A 13395-nucleotide genomic window follows, 5' to 3' on the forward strand; every position below is an offset into this window, starting at 1 on the left:
TGACTACTTTTGGAAACTGTAACACTCCTGAAGGATATTCAATCACTAGACCACCACTTCTTGATAACATTCCTTTTGACTTTTGAAAAACACGTATATCTACCTTTCTTCAATTGCTTGACTATCGTATATGGATTTTAGTACAAGAAGGTTACACTAGACCAACTAGACTTATTTATGACGTTAGGACCAAAACACTGTTTATTGATTGGATAGTAAGGAAAAAAAAGAATTATCTCAATTAAATGCTAAATGCTTAAACAATTTTTTCTATGCACTTAAATATAAGGATTATATGCATTTTTAACCTATAGAACTGAAAAAGAAATTTGGGATAAACTTTGCATAACATATAAAGGAGCTAATAAAGTGAAGTAGTCTAGTTTAAACATTTTATTACACAACTATGAACTTTTTTGTTTGAAACTGAATGAATCAATCACTTACATATATGATCATTTTACACAAATAGTCACTTCATTGCATGCTTTATGTAGGGAACTAACAAATTTTGAGAATGTCAATAAAATTTGTTGTTTTTTACCTACAAATTATGATGTAAAGATTACTGCAATAACTGAATGAAAAGACATAACTATTTATTTTATTAACAATTTGCTTGGATCGTTAATTGCTTACGAGTAAGGAGTTACTCAATGTTAGATGATGTAGGCGAGAAGCGGAAGAAGAAAAACATTATGTTGAAGGCGGATGAATAAAAAAGTTATTAGTCATAGCTTGAGGATGAAGATGATATTGCACTCATAATGAGGCAATTCAAAAGTTTCATGAGAAGAAAGCAAAGGAGAAGTCATTAATAGAATAAGGGTAAGTTCAAAAAAAAATGTATAAATATTTAATGAAGTAATTTGTTATGAATGCAGGAAGCCAGGACACATCAAATCTAATTGCCCGAATCTCAAAGCTAATCCTATCAAGGAGAAGGTTGAGGAGAAAACCAATGTGATGAAGGGTAAGAAAAAACTATAGAGAGCTTTCTAAGGAAACTCAGCTTTAAATTCTTTAAAAGTAGAACCATAGGAGGAAGTCATAAACTTATGCTTAACGATAGATAATCTTGATCCCTCAGATCAAGAGGAGGTATATGATTTATCTTATGATGAGTTATTTGAAGTTTTTGAGAAAATCTATACTGCATATAAAAAACTTAAAAAATTGCATTGCCAAACTAAACATAGAGTATTCTAATTTATAAAAAGAGCAGGAAATTCTTAGGAACAATCACAAATCTATTGATCACAACCACTTGAAATTGTTGGATGAATTTTATGATTTATACAAGAAACATGAATTATTAAAAACATCTTATACTAATCCTAAAAATGAATGTAAGGTGTTAATAGATGAAACAATCAAAGGAGAACATGTGTTAAAAATTAATAAAGTTGTTTTAGAATGTGCAAACTCATATCATAAAGAGAAATTACAATATCTTAAGAAAAATATGATACCCCCTACACTTGAATAATTTTCTAATCCTGATCAGAAACCTAAAATTTCAAAACTTAGGAAAAGGCAGTATAACTCACATAAATTGATGAATTTTTTTCATGGTGTGAAATATTTTTTTTGTGGAATGAATGGTCATATCTCCCATACCAATACGGTTCATAATAAAACATATCTAGTGTGGATACCTAAGATGCATAAAATACAATATATCAAATATGCATTTAGATTATTATTACTAAGAGGAGAATTCAAACTTGTTTGGGTTCCCAAGACTTATGTTTGATCATTTTATAGAAATGCTCTCTTACAAGTCCTCATGAGAGAATTTTGTACTTGTACACTGGATGTTCAAAGCATATAATTGGAGAAATAAAACAATTCATATCACTAGAAGCTATGAGTGGAGGCAAGGAGACACTAGGAGACAATATCATAAGAAACGTGGTACGGTATAGGTACGATTGACAATAATAAAGTTTTTTCATTGAAAATGTATTATTGGTAGAAGGCTTAAAGTATAACGTATTGAGTATTGGTCAATTTTTTGATAAATGTTGCAGGGATAATTTTTTTCCTACAAGCTGTATAATAAGCCAAAATGGAATTGATGTGTTGCATGGAAATAGGATAAATAATATGTATATGCTTGATTTAAGTTTTTGTTCAATATTCTAATGGTTTTTATCTTAAAATAATCACTGATGAATTATGGCTACGTCATAGAAGATTTTGTTACACAAGCATGAAAAATCTTAGGAATATTACCCAAAAAGATTTGGTTAGAGGGATACCCAAACTAGACTTCACTAAGGATCACCTATGTGATGCATGTCAATTAGGAAAATAAGTAAAATCTTCATTTCATTCAATTAAGGATCTTAGAACTAGTAAACTTTTGGAAGTCTTATATATGGATCTTTTTATACGGGTTGGCACTGTATGTCTAGGTTGTAAAGTTTTTTGGGTTTATAATAGTTGATGATTTTTCAAGATTCACATGGGTCAAATTTTTATTTCAAAAAAGTTAATCATTTGATAAATTTAAAAGTTTTTTTTATTTGGATTCAGAGAAAACAAAGATGTGAAAAATTTTCAATTCAAAGTGATCATATAAGAGAATTTGAAAATGAAACATTTGAAGGTTTTATAAAGAGTATGGAATTGGTCATAATTTTTCGATACCTAGGATCCCTCAATAGAATGAGGTTGTAAAAAAAAAAAAGAATAGAATGTTGATTGAAATTGCTAGAGCCATGTTGGCAGAATAATCACTTCTAAAATATTTTTGGGTTGAAGCGGTTAGTACATCTTATTATATTCTGAATAGGGTGAAAATTATACCTAAATTGAATAAGATACCCTATAAACTTCTTAAGGGTATAACACCTAATCTTTCACATTAACATGTTTTTGGATGTAAGGTGATTATTCATAATAATAAAAAAACTCCTTTAGAAAAGTTTGATCCTAAATCTTATGAAGGAATTTTTCTAGGATATTATATTATTGTCAAATTATATAGGGTTTTTAACAAGAGAACTTTAGTAGTTGAGGAGATCACACATGTAGTTTTTGATGAATCTATCATTTTAGAAGAGCCAAGGTTGGAAGAAGATCATATTGAAGATATATCCGATTGAATTGAAAAGAAAAAATTGGAAGAGAATTTTGGAACAGAAAATAATTTACTTAGAGAATGGAAATTTTTTAAGAGTCACCCTAAAGAATTGATTTTAGGTGAACCTAATGAGGTTGTTAGAACTAGGCATGCACTCAGCAAAGAAGTGAACCATTCTTCCTTTATATTAATGATTGAATCCATTAATATAAATAAAAAACTTTCAAATTAATTTTGGATTTTGTCTATGTAAGATGAATTAAATCAAATTGTTAAAAATAATGTATGAGAATTGATTAAAAGGCATACGGATCAAAGTATTTTTGGAAACTAAGTGGGTGTTCAAAAATAAAATGAATGATTCGGGTGTTGTGATTAGAAACAAGGCAAGATTGGTGGCCAAGGGGAATAATCAAATAGAAGAGATTAATTTTAAAGAAACATTTGCCCATGCAGCTGTACTTGAAGCAATAAGGGTATTGCTAGTCTTTGCCTATTTTAAAGGTTTTAAATTATATCAGATGGCTCTTAAGAATGCCTTTCTTAATGAGTTGATGCAAGAGAATATTTACGTTGAGCAACCTCCAGGTTTTGAAAATATAAAATTTCCTAATCATGTTTTTAAATTGAAAAAAAGGCATTATATGGATTAAAATAGTTACCTAGGGCTTGATATGATAGGTTAGGCACTTTCCTATTAGAAAGATCATTTGTTAAAGGAAGTGTGGACACCACTCTCTTATTGAAAAGGATAGGAGAGGACATACTCATTATTCAAATATATATAGATAATATCTTATTTGGATCAAGCAATAAAATTCTTTGTTATGAATTTTCGAAGATAATGAGTAATGAATTTGAAATGGGTTTGGTGGGAGACTTGAGTTTGTTAAGAGAGTTTCTATTTGCATGTTTTACATTCTTACAACTTGTATAGTTTTGATGATTCCAAATATTATTGTTTTATGTATTGATATCTCCTAACACTTTTTGGAAGATTTATTTTTGCTCTTGTGTGCACTAACATTTCAAGAAAATCAAACTCCAGACTACTGAAAACTTCAAATCAAATTTAGCATAAGAGATTTTGTGAATTGAAGCTTGTACTTTTATTTTAATTAAGTTTGAGAGGAAATGATTGTGATTGAGTGAATAAACACACGCACACTTAAGGAGATCTTTAAAAATTTATACTGATCGTACGGGACGATCAAGTCAGTTATCTCCTCTAAAGAGCAATGGAATGAACAGGAGTTGAAGAAAATTTTTCTAAGTCCAGATCGTACAAGACAAATTTTTAATCATCCCAAGATGAAATATTCTCTGGAAATTTTTTGTTTAGACGAAATTCATATTCGTGCCAGGAAAAAATGCTCTCTAGAAAATTTTTGTCAAGAAAAACTCAAATTCGTCCCAAGATGAAATATCCTCTGGAAAATTTTTGTTTAGATGAAATTCATATTCGTGCCAGGATGAAATGCTCTCGAGAAAATTTTTTTCCAGACAAATGCAAATTCATCCCAGGACGAATTGCTCTCTATAAAAATTTCATCCGGACGAACACAATTTTATCCCAGGACAAAGTGAACTGACTCTTCAAATTTGGTCAACATCCTGCAGTTTTTGGGAACCGACCTATGGTATAACTGTTTGTACCGAACGAACCTAGTTTGTACGGGATGATGCTTGTGTACAATTTTAGTTCATACCAATATATATTTGGTTTGTTTCCACACATTTAAGTAAAATAGTCCACGACAATCCATGATCGTATTGGACGATCAACTGCGTGTTGACTTAAAAATTTGTAGTTTTTGGACTATTTTTCTTGTATTGCATATAAATAGTCTAATTTAGACTGTCACTTAATTTTTTGGCCTACTGATCTTCGTGCCATTGAAAGGAGAGTCAAGAAGAGAGTGTTTGTAGGAGATTTCTTACTATTGGAGCATGAAGGATTCACTTGGAACTCAAAGGTAAGAATCTCTACTTGTGGTTTTTGATTACTTCACTCTTTTCTCTCTTCTTTCTAGATCTGTCAAGGATATCTGATTCTCTACCGACACTTGGAGAGTGTGAATAGCCGAAGGGTTCTCTGCCCACACTTGGTGAGTGTGAATAACCGAAGGGTTCTCTACCCACAGTATGAGAGTGTGAAAGGATGAAGGGTTCTCTGCCCACACTAGGAGAGTGTGAAAGGACAAAGGGTTCTCTGCCTACACCCGGAGAGTGTGAAAGGAAAGGTGGTTCTCTGCTAACACTAGGAAGAGTGTAAAAGGACGACGGTTCTCTGTCGCACCAGGTAGTGGTGGAAGAGAGTTTTGTAAGGGCTTCTCCGCCTTGCTGTCGGTGCAAAAGGAGAGTCACTATTGGTATTAGTGCAATACTCGGAGGGTGCCTCCATGGAGTGGATCTAGGTGGTGTTTGATTGAACCACTATAAATCTTGTGTCTTTTATTTTTCCACTGCTTTTAATTTTGCTTTACTGTTTTTAACTTGTGGTTGAAAAATGTTTTTTATAAAATTCACTAAAGTTAATTTTCTCAGTTTTAACTTTTAAAAAGAGGGGTAAAATTTTTAATTACCAATTCACCCCCCTCTTGGGTAGCCACTGGGACATAATCTTAGGTTTAACAACCTAATTCATTGTGAACAAGTTTCAAAAAAGTTACTTTCTTGGTTTTACATAAAGATAAATGTGGAAGGAATATTTCTTAGCCAATCAAAGTATATTAAAGATATCCTTAAGAAATATAAAATCAATAATACTAAACAAGTGAATACACTAATGATTTCCTCAATATAGTTAGGCAAAGACCCTAATGGAAAATCTATTGATAAAAAAAATTAGAGGAATAATTGGATCATTGCTATACTTGACTACTAGCAGACCAGATATTATGTTTAATATTTATTTCTGTGCTAGTTTCAAGCTGATCTAAATGAATCACATCTAACTTCTGTTAAGAGAATTTTGAGATATCTTTTAGGAACTCAAAACTTAGAAATTTTAAGAAAAGCACAGCTCTTCTTTTGAAATCATTAAATATTTTGATTCAGACTTTATAAGATATAGGTTTGATAAAATACTTCTGGAACTTGTCAATTCATAGAAAACTCTTTAATTTCTTGGTTTAACAGAAAATAGAATTCAGTGGTCCTTTTTACTGCTGAAATAGAATACATTGCTATAGGTGGTTGTGTAACACATATTCTTTAGTTAAAATAACAATTGTTTGACTTAGGAATTTTAATTGGCACTATTCCAATTTTTTGTGATAATATAAGTGCCATATGCATTTCAAAGAATCTTATTCAATATTGTAGAACCAAGCATATTGATATAAGACATCACTTCATTAGAGACCATGTGGCTAAATGAAATATTAAATTACTCATGTTGCTATAGAGAATCAACTTGCAGATATTTTCACAAAACCACTAGATTTTGAAACGTTTAGCAACTTATGAATAAGACTAGGTGTGATTGATCTTAATGTTTAAAATTGAATTTCTATAAATTTAATTTGTAATGTTTTGATGTTCTTGTTTATTTACTATATTTTTTGTTACTATTTATTTATTTGTTAGAGTTTTTTTTTGTGTTTTTATTTATTTTATTTTTTATTTATTTTTCTTTCATTAGTTTTGAGTTTTAGTTGTATTTTTCTTTGTAGCATGTCATCGAACCTTAAATGATTGGTTTTGAAATATTTTCTATTTATCATGTCATGTTTAATTAATTTCATCGTACTATATAAATTTTTTCATACTATAAAAATTCTGCAGTGTGCACATAGTATTTTTAGAGTTAAACATGCAAGACTAAGTTTTTCAAAACATAACATATTATATGATGTCATCATTGTCTATACAATCAATCTTTTTCTGTTTGTATGATTACGAATGATTTTCTAAAAATTCAGTTATTGATCACAGATCGTACATGCAAAATTGCATTTTATCTATGTGATCCTATTATCAGTTTCTCATATGAACGAACCAAACCATCATAAAATTATCTTTAATATTCTAATTGTCTCAGATGAATAAGTGTTCATCTTTATAATCTTATGGTCAAAAAGCCTTTATGGTCGGGAATGTCATTTTATGAAAAAGTCATTTTTAGCTATTTCTATTCGTATGGACAAAAAATCTTTCATCCTATGTAATTTTAAAATCGTACGTATGATCGAACCACTATAATCTTTTTGTCTTTTTATTTTTTGCTACTATTTTATGTAATTTGTTTAATGTGGTTGAAAACTTATTTTACTCTAAAATTAAATTGTTGTAAAAGATTCAAAATAATTTTTTATCAAAAAATCAAAGAGAATTTTTAAAATTACCAATTCACCCCCCCCCCCTCTTGGTTAGCCTTGGGGATAATAGCTTAGGTTTAACAACCTATATGGAATAAATAAGTGGTATCAGAGCTTTGTTTCAAAATTATAAGTTTAGACTACTTTTTAAAAATGATAATCTCTACTTTTGTAAACTGAAACACACCTGAAGGGTATTCAATCCCTAGACCTCCGTTATTTGATAATATCCCTTTTGATTTTAAAAAAATATGCATGTCAAATTTTCTTCAATTGCTTGATTATTGCATGTGGATATTAGGTCAAGAAGGGTATACTAGGCCAACTATACTTTTTAGATGATATTAGAGTTGAAACACCATTTGGTGATTGGACTATAGAAGAACATGACTTAGCATAATTAAATGCTAAATGTTTAAATAGTTTCTTTTGTGCACTTAAGTCAGAAGATTACATATGGGTTTTCAATTTTAAAAGTGGAAAGAACATATGTGATAGACTTTGTATTACTACAAAGGGACTAATGAAGTAAAATAATCTATATTAAATATCTTGTTACATGACTATAAATTATTTTGCATGAAACATAATAAATCTATTTCTGATATATATACAAGATTCACTCAAATAGTTACATCATTGCATGCATTAGGTAGGGAATTAACGAATGCAAAAATGGTTAATAAAATACTTCATTGTTTGCCTACTACTTATGATGCTAAAATAACTATAATTATAGAGTCTAAGGACTTAAATGTTTACTCTATTTATAATCTTCTTTGATCATTAACTACTTAGGTGCAAAGAGTGGGTCAAAGGAAGATTGTTGTAGGAGAATAGTGAGAGGAGAAAAACATAACATTGAAAGTTAATGATTCGGAGAGTGATCAGTCATTACCTGAGGATGAGGATGACTATACATTGATGACAAGCCAATTCAGGAGTTTTCTTAAATGGAAGCAGAGGAGACGCCAGCAGTGGAACATAGGTAAGTTCCATAAAAAAGTTAAGGTTTCTAATTATGTTATTTACTACTAATGTAGGAAACCTGAATATGTAAAATCAGACAGCATTAATCTTAAAGACACTCCTAGCAAGGAGAAGGTAGAGTAGAAAGCAAATAGGAGAAAGGGAAAGAAGAGATTTCAAAGAGCTTTTTAGGCAAACTTAGCTTCAGATTCATTAGAAATAAAGAAGGAAGATGAAGTCACCAAGCTGTGTTTAATGGCCAATAATCTTGATCAATCTGATCAAGAAGTGATATGTGACTTAACCTGTGATGAATTGCTTGAGGTTTTTAAAAGAATACATGCTGCATATAAAAAACTTAAGAAAATGCATGCTATATTGAACATAGAATTGCAAGAATTATAAAAAGAGCATGAAATACTTAGGAAAGATCACGCGCATATATACAACAACCCATTAGCTTACTTGATGAATTCAATGATTTGAATAAGAAAAATGAATTACTGAGATCATCCTATACTAAATTAAAAAAAAAAAAGAATTTAAGGATTTTAGGGATGAATCTGAGAATAGAGAGCACTATCTGAAATATAGTAACATTGTGTTAGAAGATGCAAACATATTTCTTAGAGTGATAGTGAAAGCTCTTGAGGAAAATAGGATACCCCCTACACTTGAAGATTTTAATAATCCTATTTTGAAGTAAACAAATTTAAAACCTAGGAAGAGATAGATTCACTATCTGAGATTGAAAAATCCTTTTATTGGAGTTAAATGTTTTACTTATGAGATGATTGGACATATATCACACACTTGTACTTTACATAGAAAAGCTCATTTAGTGTGGAGACCTAGGATGTATAAATCAATTCATATCATAAATACATCTAGCTTTATTTTGCTAAAAAGAGAACACAAACTTATTTGGGTTTCCAAGTCTAACATTTGATTATTTTATAGCTACGCTCTCATACAAGGCCACGTGAGAGCTTTTGGTACCTGGACAAAAGTTGTTCGAAGCATATGACAGGAAACACTATATAATTCATATCGCCAAAAGCTATGAATGGAGGCAAGGTTAGGCTGAGAGATAATACCCCAAGGAAAGTGGTTGGCACAGGTATGATCAAAAACCTTAATAACCTTTTCATTGAGAATGTATTACTTGTTGAAGGCTTAAAAAATAACTTGTTAAGTATAAGTCAGCTATGTGACAAAGGATATAGCGTTAAATTTTTTCCCACTAGCTTTATATTAAACCTAAATGGAAATGATGTATTTTTTTTCCCACTAGCTTTATATTAAGCTTAAATGGAAATGTTAAGTATAATGTTTATATGATAGATTTAAATTGTATTAAAACTCCTAATGCTTTTTATTTAAAAATAATTTTTGATGAGTCATGGTTATGGCATTGGAGAGCTTGTCACACTAGCCAAAAAAACCTTAGAAAAATTACCCAAAAGGATTTGATTAGAGGTATACCAAAACTAAACTTTACTAAGGATCACCTTCATGATACATATTAACTAGGAAAATAGGTGAAGTCCTCATTTCATTCATATAAGGATCTTAGAACTAGTAAACCATTGGAGATTATTCATATGGATATTTTTAGATCAGTTAGCACTGTAAGTCTAGGATGAAAGGTATACAGATTTATGATAGTTGATGATTTCTCAAGATTCATGTGGGTTAAATTTTTATTTCATAAGAATGAATCATTTGAGGAATTTAGAGATTTTTTAACTTGGATTCAGAGAAAACTAGGGTGTCAAATTTTAAAAATTCAAAGTGATCACGAAGGTGGATTTGAAAATGAAAATTTTGAGAATTTTTGTAAAGCACATGGAATTGATCACAATATTTATGTACCTAGAACCCCTAAGTAGAATGGGGTTGTCAAAAGAAAGAACATAACATTAATTGAAGCCGCTAGAGCCATGTTGGCTAAATATACACTTACTAAATATTTTTGGGTTAAAGTAATTTGTACCGCATGTTATGTTCTGAATAGGAAGAATATTAGATAAAAATTGAATAAAATACCCTATAAACTTCTTAAGGGGAGAACACCTAACTTATCACATTTGCATATTTTTGGATGTAAGGTGTTCATCCATAATATGGAAAATATTCTTTAGGAAAATTTGATACAAAATAAAATGAAGGAATTTTTCTTGGATACTCTAGTGTTGGAAAATCATATAGAGTATTTAATAAAATAACTTTGGTAGTTGAGGAGACCACACATATTGTATTTGATAAATTTAGTATTTTAGAAGAGCCAAGTTTGAAATAGGATGAAATATATGAAAGTTCATCTTGGATGTTAAGCCCTTATGAACTAGTCTCAAGGCTAACGAAGAGGGGGGTGAATTGATATTTAAAAAATTTCTCCAAACAAAAACAAAAACACAATCAAACCAAGATTCACTACACGAGAAACAAAGTGCGAAAATTAAATACTGAAGTAATAATAAGAAAAAACACACCAAAATTTATAGTGGTTTGATCAATCTTGACATACGTCCACTCCCCAGAGGCACCCTTTGAGTATTGCACTAAACTCAATGTCTCTCCTTTTGCATCCACAGCTAGGAGGTGAAGCCCATACACAAACTCCTTTCCACCAACCCTAGGGAGGCACATAACCTAACTCCTTTTGCTTCCTCCAAAAACAGGCAGAGAACCCAACTCCTTTTATTTCCTCCAGAAGTAGGAAGAGAACCTTGATCAGTTACTGAAGTAGACCTCTCTTGAACCTCTAAGGAACCAGGGATGATGATTAGAGAAGAAGGCTCATATCCATACTTTGAACAATCTTTATGAATCCCCTCACAAACTCCCCCTCAGAAGATCCACTCTATCTCTCCCTTCCTTTCCCTCTCCTCTTAGCTCTATTAGGTCAGTATAGTAGCAAAAGATCTCATCTTGAGAAAATAAGAGAACTTTTTAAACAAGGGCTCCAAAATAGCCCTAATTAGTAACTAATCATCAAATATCATCCAGAATGATCGACCGATCATCCCGTACGATCAGTTCAAATTCAACTCAATCAACCAAGACGATTTGGAAGAGTTTGAATGATTAGAAGATTACTTTGTTTGAATCATCAAGGAAGATAGTATATCATCATGTATGACTAGTTCAAGTCGTAGAATATAATCTAGATCTTCACCTTGGATGGATGTCAGGACGATGGAAAAATAACTAGATCGTCTAGGCCGATTAGTATTAAATGATAAATATCATCTACAACATCGCCCTGATTGGATGTCTCGATGATGGAAAAATAACTTGATAACCCAGGATGATCTCCCAATTATCCCAGCTGATTAATTAAATTTATTACATACATCTAGAGCATCACCCTGAATGGAACCAAGCTAATTTTTATTCATCCAGGAAGAACTAAGGTTTGTTAACTGAGCATCCCAGATGATCCAACGATCATACAGAATGATATGATAGAGCAATAAAACCTTAATTTCTTTCCTTAATTACCATATTAATTTAGGAATAATTGTTCTGCATCATCCAGGATGTTGTCCAAAAATAAGAGATGCCTAAATAGATATGGTAGCTGATTCTTTCTAATTTGAGCCTATCATCTCGGATGATGCAAATATCATCCAGGATGATTCTGTTAATTGTGGTTGCCTTAATCAGGATGCCCTAATTAGGGTTCCATTTTTAACTAATCATCCAAAATGATTTTTGGATTATCCCAGACGATGTGATTAAAACAAAAAACTCTAACTAATAGACAGAATTTTCCCTCAAGTGTGTGTCTGCAAGATTACTTAGCATCAGGATCCACAATATTTACAATTGACTCAAGAAAGTGTAAAAGACACTTCTCACATGTTACAAATTGACTCAGTCCTAATCTATCTAATCTCGATCTGGTTTGATTTGTAATTCAATCTTATGGACCTGAAATATTAGTAGGCAAGGCAATCGTAAAATAGAAATGTTTATTATCATCAAAATTCTTTTTCCTGAAATTAGATTCGTAATAATCTCCCTCTTTTTTATGATCACAAACAATCAAAATAAAATAAACATGAATAAGTAACATAGTACATTGAATCAAACTCAAATAAACACTACTCCCCTTTTGACATCACAAAAAGGAGGAGGAAAAACTGAAAAGTAAAGTAAGATGAAAAACAAGAATGAAAGAAAGTTTTTTTTTTAATCAAGGCATGAAATGATAAATTCTCCATGTGATTGAATTTAAAAAATTTGTAAGAAAAATGAGTTAACATCATCGAAATCCAAAAAATGATATAATAGCCGATTATGTTAGCCCTAACTCTGACTTCTCTCAGGGTAAATCATCTTTTGAAAATAAAACACCTAACTCAAAAAGACGAATTGAATATGAAAATGAGATATGTTCATAACTTGGTTCCAAAAAAAATATCTTAAAGAATAATATTCCAAAGTAATTTGTCACAATCACAAACCTCAAAATTAAGCCTTTGAAAATATCAAGGACACATAAATTCTTCTAAGATTTAAGTGTTTAAAAGAGAAGAAAGCTTACTTTTGTGGGCTTATTTTATGCCTCTTGTCAATTGATTGTCGTAATTTGCACATCTTTTGATTTTCAATACCCTTTGTGTATCTTTCATTTTTTTTTTTTGCAATCATTGTGCATCTTTTTATTTTTCTTTTCTTTTTGGTGCTCATTTTATGCCCTTGATATTTTTGCAAGCAAGATCCCTTTCAAAACTATTATATACTCTTAGTTGTAAGTATATCTTCCAGATATTAGAGAAGAAAAACTCACTCTCTAATATAATATAGAATAAACTATAAAATAGAATCAAATTCATATGATAAATGCAACAATAAGATTTTAAAGAATTTATAAGTAATTTAAAGACTTTGAACATTATAAATATAAGATAGATTACTATAGCAAGATAGAAAAGATCTCAGCTGCAAAGTCCAGTTGTTAATTTGAGATAGACTTTTCTTTAGAAAAGAAAATTACACCAC

Source organism: Dendrobium catenatum, unplaced genomic scaffold (assembly GCF_001605985.2).
Source record: "Dendrobium catenatum unplaced genomic scaffold, ASM160598v2 fragScaff_scaffold_1053, whole genome shotgun sequence".
In the NCBI taxonomy this organism is placed as follows: domain Eukaryota; kingdom Viridiplantae; phylum Streptophyta; class Magnoliopsida; order Asparagales; family Orchidaceae; genus Dendrobium; species Dendrobium catenatum.